This window comes from Prionailurus bengalensis, chromosome A2, assembly GCF_016509475.1.
Source record: "Prionailurus bengalensis isolate Pbe53 chromosome A2, Fcat_Pben_1.1_paternal_pri, whole genome shotgun sequence".
Taxonomy (NCBI): Eukaryota; Metazoa; Chordata; class Mammalia; order Carnivora; family Felidae; genus Prionailurus; species Prionailurus bengalensis.
In genome coordinates, this window is record NC_057348.1 from 24,789,541 (window position 1) to 24,804,303 (window position 14,763).

Here is a 14,763-nt window from a genome sequence, read left to right on the forward strand (position 1 = left end):
TCAGGTGGGTGTTCTAGATGGGAAAGTGATTCACAGACTCACATGCTTGCCTGAGAAAGGCAAAGCCCAAACTTTCTCTAACTCCCCCTCCTGAACCCCTTCAAGAAACCTTATACTATCTGGCTGTTGGGAGGATGCTGAGCCCACTCTCCTGGACCCTGGGTAGGCTTCCACAGAAGAGAGAGAAGTCCTATCAAGGGTTCTTCTCAGAAAGGTAGGTAAATTGAGAGAGAAGATTTCTTCCCTAGCCCAAATTTCATGTTCAAGTTCCAAGGTAGAGTAAACTGCCCATCAAAAACAAGGTACATGACTGCTATCTATGTTCCTTAGTTACTATCTACATGGAAAAAAAATAGGTCTCTAATGATTTTTACAAAATAGTAAATGTGTCTTACACTTTAGAGTCTTCTTCAGCTGGTAGCCTGTTACTGGGAACACAGTACGTGCCCAATTACCCTTACTTAGTAACTTCCCAAAATCTTTTGTTCCTTGCACTATCACAAATGCCTACAGCATAATTTGGTTTGCAGTGTTCTATTTTATTTGCAATCACAAAAAAGTGAAATAGAATTATCTGTGGTGAAGTGGGAATTTCGGCATCCCAAGACAAACGTAATGAACCAAACAAAAATCCTTAATGAAAATATTTAAACATATACTTAAGTATGACACCCAACATCATGCAAATTCTTCCGGGATAACTTATTCCTGAGGGTGGACTAAAATCTATCACCTTTAGGATATTGTATTTGAATATGTTTAGTAATGGGTGCTGTCCATCTATCAGTTTCCACTGTACCAATGTACACACCTTTAACTATCACCAAAATCCTAGCACATGTCCCCTACTTCTCAGTAAAAATTGAAGACCAGTGAGCTGAAGACATGTCTTACATTACCTAAAGCTCATTCATTTCATTAACTGCCAGGAACTACCTACTCCCAATACATGTGCAATATGTAATATTAAATGGAAATATCCAGACAGAGGTTTTACCTAAATAACCTCAGATACCCTTGGAGTTTAGAGCAGAGATAAGGAAGTGAAATGTTGTGCACAATTCAGGTTATGCACATTTTTCTAGGGAAAATGTAAAAGTTTTCATTGGCTTCTAAAAGAGGATATGGCTCCCCAAAGTTAAAAACCACAAACAGAAGTTTAAAAAATTTGAGAAAGCAAACTTTATTATTTGCCACACTTCTAAATTTGAGCAATTTCTAAATGTGGTCATCATGTGCACTGTCCAACTTTCCATCTCATATATTTACTTATTCCTCTGGTTCCAGGATTCTTTGGGAACTTTTATATTACTTTACACGGATATTTCAGAAAGCTCATCCAAGGGACGAATTTTAATTTTTTTCAATTCCTTTTTAGATAATATATGCTCAGGAGACAAAACTTTTTAGAACTCAAGCTAACTGCTGTAACTTAAAATAGAAGATGCCAGATTATAAAATGCCTAGTTCTAAAAGTTTGTAACTGGCAACATAATCTCATCCACTTTGGAGACCTAATTTTCCAAAGAGACTAAGGAAGCTTACAAAAAGTGGAGAATTTTTTAAAGTTCCATAGAGGATGCAACCTGACATTATATAAAGAAACCACACGGATCCACTAAGATAAGACAGCATGAATTGATCCTCATGTCAGTTAATACCACTTCTGGAATTTCTTCAGTGAGCATAATCAGAGGTAGGGATTGACAACATGGGTGAGAAGGCCCAGAGACCCCAAAAGGCTACTGAATCTGCTGTTGAAATAGCTGTCTATAGACAGATGATAATAGTTAACTTTCTTTGGTCATGGTCTTCTTAAAAACTGAAATATGGCAATCTCTCATTTATGTGTTCCACAAATGTATTTCCCAGCAAGGGCGGTCCTTTCCTCCTTATCACCTTACCCATATGTTTCCTTGTTAGAGAATCTACCCCTCATGCCCTGGTTTCAGCAGTCTTTTCATAGCTCTGTTGAGAGCCTGGATCTCATGACTCCCTTAGCCACAGCTAATTGGACCTATCACAAACTCTGGATTCAAGCTGGGCCAATCAGATTTTTGGTTCTCTGAATTTGAAATTGAAACCAACCAACTCTAGGCAGTCTCTATGAAGCACTTGAATGGAGAAGATGCTTTCCTTGAGTGGCCACCTTTTCAGAAGCAGCATATAAAAACATATCAAGAGAGAAAATAAGAGAAACGTGAGACAGAAATAGTGAAAACTGACTTTGTCCTTATTCCTGATTATTTTCCAACTAACTTGATTCTAGCCCCCAGGACACCTGGCTGCCCCTACATACACATAGGGTTGGAAAAGAACTTTTATATGTTCCTAGTAAATCCCTTTCTTTTTCCCTTCAACATGTTTGAATGGGTTTCTGCTACTTGCAAATACATTTTCCCTTAAGTAAGTGGTGACTAAATCAATTAGTAAATAAGTGAACTGGATTCTCAAAAAGGACAAAGAGGTTTCATAGGGGAAAGTTGTTGGGAGAGGTGGAAATGAGGAATGCTGGGACCCAAGAGGATAAGATCTGACTTTGAGACACAAGATTTGGAACAAGTCAAAAGACAAATCCTAAATAGGTGTGGCTATCCCAATGAGGCCAGAAACCAACTGAAAAGGACACTGAGAGCTCCAGCTGAAGGACTCCTGCACCAGAAAGCTCTCCATGTACCTTGAAGTTCCTGTAGATAGAGGCAAGTTTGGGAAGAATTCTAGCTCAATTTATGAAACCATCCTCATTGGAGTACGGATAATCCATAATAAAGAACTTCCCCATTCCTGAAGCCCTGCTCTTATAGATCCAGTCAATTTGTCAAAGCCATAACCACCTGAATGGATCTGCCAGATCTTTAATGAACATCGTAAGAGATAATCTCTCTCATTCTTCTGCCACCTGCAGTTTTAATTTTCCAGCCAGTTCTTGGGAATTGCCTCCTCCCATCCTTCTCAGTGGGTTTCCAAGATAGTTTTCCTTTGGCATCCTCCTCTGCTAATGTACTTGACAAGAATGCATTTGCTCGTTCCTGCTTGCCTTCTCTCCTCTGTTGCTCTTGACAACATGCTCCCTTGCTCATTCTGGCTTTCTGTCCTTTCTATATAACTCCTTGACAGCATCCTTAAGATACTGTCAAGCAGCACATTTCTACTTCCACTGTACATTAGGACTTCCATTTCCACACTAAATTCCCTGGTTTTCAACAAATCTGTTGTTTTCCCCTTTAAGACAATAGAAAGAACACACCTTTGAAGCTAAGCATACCTGAGATTCAAATTCCAGCTCTACCTAATGGTGAGACCTCAGGCCACTTAATCTCCGTGTCTTGTTTTACATCTATAAAAATGAGGGTGCCATGTGTTTTGCAGGGCTGTTGAGCTCACACACATGGAAAGCAACTAGTAAATTCCTAGTACAAAGAAGGAGCTCAAAAATACTCCCTTTCCTTTTCAAAATCAATGTCAGACATAGTCAAAAAAAACACCATAAAAATCCACTAAAGGTGTAAAGAAATGATGGTTTAAAAAATAGATTTCATTTTTTTTTAAAGGGTTGTCTCTTTCCTTAAAAGATTAATCTCTATCCAGGCGCCTGGGTGGTTCTGTCAGTTGAGTGTCTGACTCTTGATTTCAGCTCAGGTTATGATCTCACAGCTTTATGGGTTTGAGCCACATGTTGGGCTCTGTGCTGGCCATGCAGAACCTGCTTGGGATTCTCTCTCTCTGCCTCTTTCTCTCTGCCCCTCCCCCACTTGCACTGTCTCTGTCTCTCTCAAAATAAATAAATAAACTTAAAAAAAAAAGATGAATCTCTATTTACCAAATGTCTACCTATAAAAGAATCAAGGTATTTGAAGATTCATGGTTACTAATCCAGGTCAAGATTAAAAAAAAAAAAAAAAGAAGACATAATTCACAATTAATTCTTTCCCGCAAAATGATGGAAGTGATGAATCAACTTTTACCTTTTATATGAATATTTTTACATAAATACATAAATTTTGGTCATCACAAAGTGAAAGAATTGCATATAGGCAAAGTATTTAGAAAATGAAGATATAGGGGTGCCTGGGTGGCTCAGTTGATTAAGCGTCCAACTTCAGCTCTGGTCATGATCTCACAGTTCATGGGTTCCAGCCCCATGTTGGGCTCTGTGCTGACAGCTCAGAGCCTGGAGACTGCTTTGGATTCTGTGTCTCCTTCTCTCTCTGCCCCTCCCCTGCTCGTGCTCTGTTGCATGCTGTCTTGCTCTCTCTGTCTCTCAAAAATAAATGTTAAAAAATAAATAAATAAAATGAAGATATAGTAATCATCCAATTAACTCAGGGTTTCTCATCATTGTAGCTATTGACATTGTTGGCCAGATAATATAGGGGGCAGTTCTATGTACTTTGAGCTGTTTAGCAGCACCCCTGGCTTCTACCCACTGAATGTCACCCCACCCAGTAGTGACAGCCAAAAATGTCTTCAGACATTGCCAAATGTCCCTTAGGAGGCAATTTGCCCTCACTTGAGAACAAATAAGTTAACTTGATCAATGTATATAGCCAAACCAGATAGTACAAACCAAGCTACGGGATTGTAAGACAGGAAGTATCTGTACTTTTTCTCTCCAGAATGTTCCCATTAAAAAACAAAATGGCTGCACATCACTTCCAAGATACAATCAAATGCTGGCTTCACGGAGAAACAGAGGAGAAATTGCACGTGCCAGAATTCTGTTTGTCAAGCTGCCCTAGCTCTTGGCTGCATGCCCACACCCTGCCTAAAACCTACTTCCCAAACTTTTGAAAATGCTTTCCACAGCTTTCAGAACCTGACCTTTAGAGCAGCTTTATCTATGTGTGTGTGTGAAATAGATTTACAATTTTCTATATTCCTGCAAAGCCAAAACCACTTATTGAGTCCAAATGCCAACTGGGGGTGGTGGGAATTTGCACACAGATGTCAGTGGATGCCAAAACAACAACACAAGAGCTCCACCTGCAACTAATTATAGAAACTGAAATTGCACTCTGGCCAGAAGAGGCTAGGTTCAGAACCCACCCCATCTGCTTTGGCCGATAAAATCACTCTGTTACTTTTCTCCTGTCAACATATACTTGCTTCTTAAAATCCTCTGAGGATGTCTTCTATAGGGAATTTTATTAGGCAGTGTTTTGGGGGTAACCACTCCCTCTGCCTTTCCCCACTTGGAGCTTGGTTTCAAAAAGTGCCTTTGGCACAAGTGAGGTTATAATAATCTATTTGTTGAAATATTCCAAAACGTTTTCTTTAGTTCCTTGTGTGTTGTTGCTATCCCATTGCCAAAATAAAGTGATCCAGAGAGAAAATGGAAGATGGAAGTCATTTAGCTCTCCCAAGGTCCAGCATACAGGAATGTTTATATTCCTTCCCCCATTAGCCAAGTCTTTCATAAAATAAAACCTGGGAATAAAAATCTGTAGGACTACTAATGCAGTGCACATGGCTGATCTTAGGGCTGACTGCAAGAGATTACTGAGGAAAAAACCAGCTGACATCTGTGACAAAGATGTGTGTGTAGTTCACTTCAAATCATTCTCCTACATTCTAGCAAACAAAGAAATCAACTGTTGGCTCTGTGCCATCTCATCTATCTTCAGAACCAAAGGAAGTTTTCACCTACCCATGAAAGCCATTTAAAATTGTGGTTTCAGTCTAAGTAGGTCATTGCCTAAATCTGGACCAAAGGGTTTTCCACCTTGCTGGAAAGGTAGACAAAAGCTACAGTTCTCTGAGGAGCTGAGGAAGACTATTTCAAGATGAGGAAGGTTGACTTTTTGTTGTTGTTGTCCTTCTAAAATTCAGCATTCCAAGTTATACTGTGGTGCTAAACTGGTTTATATTACTCAGTTCTAAATCTGTTCGCCTTTGTCACATTGGGGAAGGCATACATAAACACTCATAATTTAAATCAGAGTTCAAATGAAAAAAAAAGTTATATACCTAATTGGTATTTGATTGACCTAATCTCCCAGGTCTCTTAATATGACTATAAACCCTTAAAATATTTGAAGAAAGAGGGTAACTAAGGACAGCTCAAGTCAGTGCAGTGAACATCTGTTTTTGTCCTAGAGCATCCCTTTGCCCTTCATCTCAGTCTTTTTAAAGAACTGCCCCTCAGGGCGCCTGGGTGGCTCAGTTGGTTAAGAATCCTACTTTTGATCTCTTGGTCTCAGCTCAGGTCTTGATCTAAGGGCTCCTGGGTGGCTCAGTCGGTTAAGAATCCTACCCTTGATCTCTTGATCTCAGCTCAAGCCCCTCATCAGGCTCCACACTGGGCATAAAGCCTACTTAAAAAAAAAAAAAAAAAAAACCCTGCCCCCTCCCTAAAGTCTAATAGACTCACCTGTCATAGTAAACCTTTCTCACATACCTGCCCCTTGCCCTAGCAATTCACACTCACCAAGTACTAGAGACAGGATATGACCAAGGCAGGACCAAAAATCCTTCTATAAATTTTCCAAATGGGAAGTGAAGACAGGGATCTCTTAACCATTCAGTTATGACCTGGGGGTACTGGCAGCCAAGACCACCCGCCACATGAAAGACAAAAATGAGGCTTACACACAGACAGAGGCAGAGATCAAGAACCAGAGATGAAACAATGAGGAGAGACAAAATCCTACTACAGTGTGAGGCACTGGATCCAGTCAACCCCAAGCTCAACATCTGAGCCTTTCTGCAATTTCATTATTAGAACTAATAGATCCCCCTGTTTTGCATACACAGGCTTTGAGATTTGTGTCACTACTTTGGAGTATTGCCCAATACAATTAGTAAGTAGGTTTCTTCAATCTAATGTGTAAGGTCCTTTAAGGTCTCATTTCAGCCCACTGAAATACACATATTTTTATGGTTATCATGACTGATAATTATTATGAATAATAGTTCTCAACTAATAACTTACTATTTTATTAGGAAGGTATTGAGCTGCAAGTAATAGAATATCCAACCAACAGTGATTTAAACTACGAGGGGCTAACTCTGGAAAACAGTTTGGAAGTTCCTCAAAAATTAAAAATAGATCTACCCTATGACCCAGAAATAGCACTGCTAGGAGTTTACCCAAGGGATACAGGAGTGCTGATGCATAGCAGCACTTTCAACAATAGCCAAATTATGGAAAGAGCCTAAATGTCCATCAACTGATGAATGGATAAAGAAATTGTGGTTTATATACACAATGGAATACTACTTGGCAATGAGAAAGAATGAAATATGGCCGTTTGTAGCAATGTGGATGGAACTGGAGAGTGTTATGCTAAGTGAAATAAGTCATACAGAGAAAGACAGATACCATATGTTTTCATCTATGTGGATCCTGAGAAACTTAACAGGAGACCATGGGGGAAGGGAAGGGGGAAAAAAAGGTTAGGGAGGGAGGGAGACAAATCATAAGAGACTCTTAAAAACTGAGAATAAACTGAGGGTTGATGGGGGTGGGAGGGAAGGGAAAGTGGGTGATGGGCAGTGAAGAGTGCACCTGTTGGGATGAGCACTGAGTGTTGTATGGAAACCAATTTGACAATAAATTTCATATTAAAAAAAAAACTAAAAGGGGCTATTTTCTCACATGACTAGAGGTCTGGAGGCCAACCATTGTAGGTACTGTTGCAAGTGCTCAGAGATGGGAGGACGTATGTTTCTGTGTTTGGCTTGGCCTTTCTCTCATGGTTATTATACGGCTGATACAGCTCCAGGCAACATATCAACACTCAAGACAGGAAGAAGTGGGAAAAAGCATCACTGGTGACATATATTTACTCTTTTTATCAGGAAAACAAAAGCTTTCCCAGAACCTCTCAGATACCCACTTGGGTTTCATTGCCCAGTTACATGAGACAGAAAGGGAGGGGCCTGACACTCGGCCATTAAATAGGCATCATTATGGGGCGCCTGGATGGCTCAGTCGGTTGAGCATCTGACTTCGGCTCAGGTCATGATCTCACGGTCCCTGAGTTCGAGCCCCGCGGCAGGCTCCGTGCTGACAGCTCGGAGCCCGGAGCCTGTTTCAGATTCTGTGTCTCCCTCTCTCTCTGACCCTCCCCTGCTCATGCTCTGTCTCTTTCTGTCTCAAAAATAAATAAACCTTAAAAAATAAATAAATAAATAAATAAATAAATAAATAAATAGGCATCATTAGGACACTCTGGAAGGCCCAGCCACTGAAGGAGACTTTGACCACACTGAAAGTGCTCATCTACCTTCATAAGTCTCAAACTTTAATATATTGCTTCCAGAGCTACTCCTGATGCAGACATTCTTAAAGTGTGGCCTTTAGTTCTAGGAATATTTATAGTTTATGACAAATAGGATTATTTAAAATATATAAGCAATATATATAATAATAACATATATGTTAACATATATAACAGAATAACAGATACATACATATATATACACACACATATACATATAAATGTGATTTGGAAGGAAGTACAATCCCCTGGCCCCAATGACTTTGGGCCTGACCATGTAAGATGCTTTAGGCAACAGAATGTTAGTAGACTTGATATGCACATAGGTTTGAAATGTGTTTATGTGATTTGGTTAGAGACTTGGCATCTGTGATCCACTGTAAGATGAATTCCTGAATAGCTTCTGTTCCAAGGAGAATGTGGATGCATGTAGAACATATTTGAACTGAACTTTTGTCCTAGAGCCTGATGCCCTGAGTCTAGCCCTGTTCAACTAAGTTGCAACCAACCTGCAGATATGTGAGGGAGAGGTAAATGTTTTTTTAAGACAGTAGGTTTTGGAATGGCTTGTTACACAGCATTACTGAAGCAATAGCTGCTTAATACATAGATGCTTGGTTTAAGATAAAGTTTCGTGGACTTTGTGGGATTAAGCAAACTTAATAGTTTTTTTTTAACTGTAGGAGTTAGAGCATTTCATTTCACATGGGGATATATTGTATTAGTTTGCTAGGGCTGCCATAATAAAGTAGAACAAACTGGGTGGCTTACACAACAGAAATTTATTGTCTCACAGTTCTGGAGGCTAGAAGTTCAAGATCAAGGTGTCACCAGGGTTACTTCCTTCTGAGGACTGTGGGTGAAGAATCCAGGCCTCTTTCCTTGGCTTGTAGATGGCCATCTTCTCCCTGTCTCTTCATATGATCTTCCCTTGGTGCGTGTTTATGTCTGTGTCCAAATTTCCCCCCCAGTTTTTTTTAATGTTTCTTTATTTTGAGACGGAGGGGGTGGGAGAGAGCACGAGTGGAGGAGGGGCAGAGAGAGAGGGAGAGAGAGAATCTACTGTCAGTGCAGAGCCCAACATAGGGCTTGATCTCACGAATTGTGGGATCATGACCTGAGCTGAAATCAAGAGTCAGATGCTTAACCAACTGAGCCACCCAGGTGCCCCACATATTTCCCCTTTTGGTAAGGACATTAGACAAATTCGGTTAGGGCCCCCTCAAATGACCTCATTTTAACTTGATTACCTCTGTAAAGACCCTATCCCCAAATAAAAACACATTATGAGTTACAGGGGATTAAGATTCCAATGTATCTCTTTGAGGAGAACATAATTCAATCCATAACATAAGTATTATTAATTTCCAGGATAGAAGTATCTAGTATATCATGTCTCAAGTTTATTTGACCAGAAAATCCCATCTGCCAAGTGTCATTTCCCTGGATACACTTTGGAAAACTGGCTTTGAGGGATTGATGGATCTCAGACTTAGAGTAGCAGAAGGAATGGAGCCTAGGGGCGCCTGGGTGGCGCAGTCGGTTAAGCGTCCGACTTCAGCCAGGTCACGATCTCGCGGTCCGTGGGTTCGAGCCCCGCGTCGGGCTCTGGGCTGATGGCTCAGAGCCTGGAGCCTGTTTCCGATTCTGTGTCTCCCTCTCTCTGCCCCTCCCCCGTTCATGCTCTGTCTCTCTCTGTCCCAAAAATAAATAAACGTTGAAAAAAAAATTAAAAAAAAAAAAAAAAAAAAAGAAGGAATGGAGCCTGAAAGAAGGCACAGGGAAAAGACAGGTCTGAATAGTGAATATATTTAAGTCCCATCCACAAATTGGACAGTTCTGGACACTCCAAGGCTGAGCCCTTAATCCCACAAACACCCAGTACTGAAGGTGACTGCAGCTGCATTTCACTGTTAGTGGATACCCCCTCACAATGCAGCTGCCTTGCCACCTTCCCAATAGGAGATAGAATTAATTCTATCACCCACTTCCTAGTGGTACAACCCTTCATATCTGTACATTCCCAATGAAATGAGCATTTTAGAACAGAGTTTAATGACCCTGTTGAAATGGCCCTACAGTTATACAAACAAAACAAAATGATAAAAGAAACACAGAAATGTGATCCATCTCGACCTTTTCAAGTTACAGGCTCAAAATGAGAACCAATAAATCATATGCTGAAACTAGCTCAAAAACTCATCAAAAACCCATATTAATATTGATTTAGAGTAGATTATTTCCTATTGTGTTAAGCTAGAAATAGAAATCATCACATAACCATTGCTTAAAAGCCATAAAACTCCCCAGGCAGGTTTACTTACACTTCTTAGGTTACATTTCCCAATGACCTTGTCCCACTTCTGCATTCACAAGATGGGTAAATATTAGATCTAGTACAATCTCCCAGCGTGTGATGCTATTTATATTCATGCAGATCCTTGGCCAGCCATGTGCAAGTTAGGAAAATGTCTCAAAATTGCTTAATATACATCTAATTTGGAAAAAGTAATCTATTAAAAATATAAAGTTAATTATTGCAAAAAAAATCCAGGAATATGAAAAGTCAATAATGTAATATGCATCAAACTGCAAAACATAAGTCCTTATGAAATTTCTGAAAATTTCTCCTCTACCATGTGTTCCCTCTGTGATCTCTATCACACAGGTAAATAGAAAGGAGCTGTAAAGACGATCATATAACCTTTTAGAGAAAATTAGGCTACTTTACTTTCTAATAGTTGCATTCTCCTGCCCCCAACATCCACACCCAACCCCATAGGAATTACAAATAACAAGGGGGCTGCCTCAAGTGGCAGCCAAACGTCCACTCCAAATCTTTTCTTCTCACCTCTCCCCCAAATCATTCTACAGGTTTGACATTGAGTTCACACCATTCCAAAGATTAGCTGTCTGTAATACTCTACCACCCTCTTCTTCCATTCAAGACAGCACATCATGAAGTAAAAAGTACAAGTGATAACGTAAGAGTAACTGTGCATCCATGCACTCCAGTTGATACAAACATGCCAATGATGCCAACTGCCAATACTGTAACTCTTCATGGTCCCAAATATATTTCTAGTCATGCAGCTCTGTGTGGCTGAGAAGCAGGGCCGGGGAGAGAACCTGGGGGATAGGAGTGGGGAGGGAGTCTGAGATGAAATATCCATCCAGGAACCTGAGTAGCTACTCTTTGCACATAAGAGATTTGGTCACAGCCACCTACCCATTGTCTCCAAGTTTCCAACAGTCGTGTGCTTCCAATAACACAGGGAAAATGCTCAACATCCTCCCTTTGATCTGCAGTTAGGTTCAGCTCCCTTGGACAGAACCACTAGAACTTCCAAATATACTGCAAAAGAATTCATGAGTGGGAGCCCTCTTCAACAATGCACATAAGGGTGAAAGGTTTGCATTAGTGAGCATTAAATTCATAGAACCATGAATTTCATATACAAGAGCACTCTGAGCTTCCTGACCTCCACCCTATGATGGATCTGCTTCCCATTTGTATTTACATTGTATAGTTCAAATGGTTTTAGATCACCCAAATTTAGGTTAGTGAAATTCTAATTATCCAGATACCCTCTGGTAGAACCACATTTGTAGATGTAGTCCGTGGTTGTTGTGCATAAGAAACCACAATCAAATGTTCCATATCTCCTTTACATTCTTTTCTTCCATACAGAAAAAGTTTCCATGATTTTTTCCTCTAAAGGGAAATTATAGTCAGTTATGGTAAATGGCAGAAACTCTAAACAGCACAAAAAACACTTCTGGGAAAAAGAAATAAATTCCTAATTAAGAATAAAAATCCCAATTAAACTAAATCACATTCTTAATCATTTTATCAGAGTTAGTCTTTTTTTTTTTCATCTAACACATATGATGATAAGATTATACTCACAGCTCAGTGATCCTCTAAGGAGTTAGTGAACATAAAGTCTTAGCCGTTGGCATAAACTATACCAAAGCCTTAAAGCCCAGCTCTCTCATTTACTAGCTGTGTGCATTTGGGCAAGCTGCTTATTCTTCTTACATTTATTTTTCATCTGTAAAATGAGAAAAAGTCTAGCACCTACCTCAGGTGACTGACACAAACACTAAATAAGATAATGTACACAAAGTTCTAAGAACAATGCCTGGCACATAGTAAACCCCAACAGATGTCTATCGGTAGCAGTAGCAGTAATAATAGAAACAGCAGCAACAGCAGGAATCTGGATTGTTCCCCTAACTTTATTTCATCTAACTCCACTTTTTGACAAACATAAAAACCCCACTGATAGAAGTTTCTAGTGTTCCTTCATATCTGACTCTCCTTCCTGGAAAGAGGAGAGGACTATACCTCCTGACCCCTTGCAATCATGTCACTTCCAATCCAAGGAATTGTGAAGCCAATGTGCCATCTCCAGGCACTCCCTTCCTCTGGTGTAGTAACTCTTGAAGCCATGTGCCAAGGTGCAGAAAGCCGGGATCCTGAGTCACTGCCTGGAGGAGGGCTGCCCTGGAGACTCACTTGACCTACTTCACACTTTAGGTGAATAAGGAAGGAATCTTGATGTGTTAAGCCACTCAGATTTGAGGTTTGTTGATTAACACCCTATCCTGACCAATAGGTACTCCAATACCTCTAAAAGGGATCCTGACATAATTCCCAGAGGAGAAAGAGAGGTGCTTCAATTGTTAAAAAATAACTTGCTTTTTGTCAATATTTGGATTCTTTACTTTGTAATACTACCTCATATTGCAAGCAAATTGACTTTTCAAACTCTCCATGCTTCTTCCTCCTTTTATATTTTTAACCTAAAAAAGAAAATAATTACATTTTACTTCTATTTAATACACAGGTTAATACTGGGGCTCTTACTGGATCATATGTCACATGGTCATATGGCACCCATAGTACCAAACATAGCCTGTGATCATAGTAGTTTCCAGAACTAGGAAGGGGTACTGGGAGCACCCTCAAGTGTTCAATTGTTTCTGGCTTAAGGCAACATGGGACAGTTAAGTAGAACTATGGATATTTTCTACTTTAAACTAAAACTAACCCTTATGAAATAGAAAAGGGGTTTAAAATGTTTTTACAAACCAAAAAGGTTTTGTGCATCATTAAAATGTACCTCAATATATTATTTATTTTATGTTGTCACTTCCATATTTACATCTGTATGAATGTCAGAATAGACACATAATATATTGGCATAATAGCACATCATAAATATACATGTATAAGTTGGGGTCTCTGCTCAAAAAAATTTAATGATAGGAGCATAGGATAAAAGTAACTTTGAAACTGACAGTTTAAAGAATGGCCTTCACACTTTTTGTCGCTATTTGCATCATTCCTAAACTGCTGTAACCATTTTCCAAAGCAACTAAAAAAGAAGAAAACCAATACAGAACTAGGGAAATTCACATAGCAGTAACAGGTTCATAAGGACATCATGAACCAGCAAAGTCAGAAGAAAAAAAAAACAAAAGCAGAAATGATAGTGAGGAGCATAGATTTGATTTAGGGTTGAAGAACAAAACTTTCTGTTCCAACTAAAAATCACGTTTCCACATCTGAAAACCAGCAAAGGCTCTGTCAGATAGTTAAAAGGATAAGGTGATTGCTTTCTACACATAGAAGCAGGATGAAGAGCAGATTCTCATACAGATCAGAAATGCTTCTAAAGATACTTGGACTCCAAAGTGTGGTATCCAGGGAAACAGGAGGGCCAGCAGATAACCCCAAGAAAGGCAGAGAGCTTTGTTAGGCCAACATCCAAACCAATTATTGAAGAATCACTAGTTCAGCCAAGTTAGAATTATCTCAAATTTCTACAGAAAGTTAAATGATATCTGGGAATTTTTCAGCCAAATGGCACAGAGCTCTCTATTCCCCATCTCATAGCACTTACCTCACTATCAGTAAGAGGTGAAGCTGGGATTTAAACCCAGGCATATCAGACTCCAAAACCCTTATGAAAATGGCAGCAGATAAATGAACCTCACAGAATAGGTAGGATTTGGAAATGGAGACTGGCTGGCACTGAAAGGGGAGAGGCAAGGAGAGGAGGCCCTGAGAAGGCCATTAGTGAAAGGGAACAGAAAAAGCTAAGGAATAGAGGTGGAAAACCCTGAGTGTGTGCAGGAATTACCAAGTATAGTGCAGGTAGCATAGGAAATGTGCAGGGAAGAGGTATGAGATAAGGCTGGGAAGGCTGGCTCTGGCCTTTCAGCTGATGATGCTGTCAGCTCAGCCAAAGAGGCAGACTTCACTCTGAAGGCAATAAGCAATAATTGAGAGCTTTAAAGCAGAGAAATGGCATATAATGCAAGTAGGCCCTGGGAAAACTAATCTTGCTATGACATGGAAGATAGATTAAAGAAGAATAAGAAGGTGCCTTGCACATAATACATGTGCATTTAATATGAATGGATAAAGGAAAGACCAGGTTAAAACTTATTGTGTTTCTCCAAGATGATACCAAACCCATTCTATCCAGTGCTATTTAATGTTTGGTTTGCTATTTAGAGAATAAATTCC

The 14,763-nt window shown here is 39.7% G+C and overlaps 1 protein-coding gene across 13 annotated transcripts in view; it reads right to left on the reverse strand.

Annotated features, from left to right (window-relative positions):
* The window catches only part of ERC2 (ELKS/RAB6-interacting/CAST family member 2), a 923,107-nt gene that overhangs the window by 873,654 nt on the left and 34,690 nt on the right, over nucleotides 1–14,763 (reverse strand). The gene's annotated exons all lie outside the window — the stretch shown is intronic.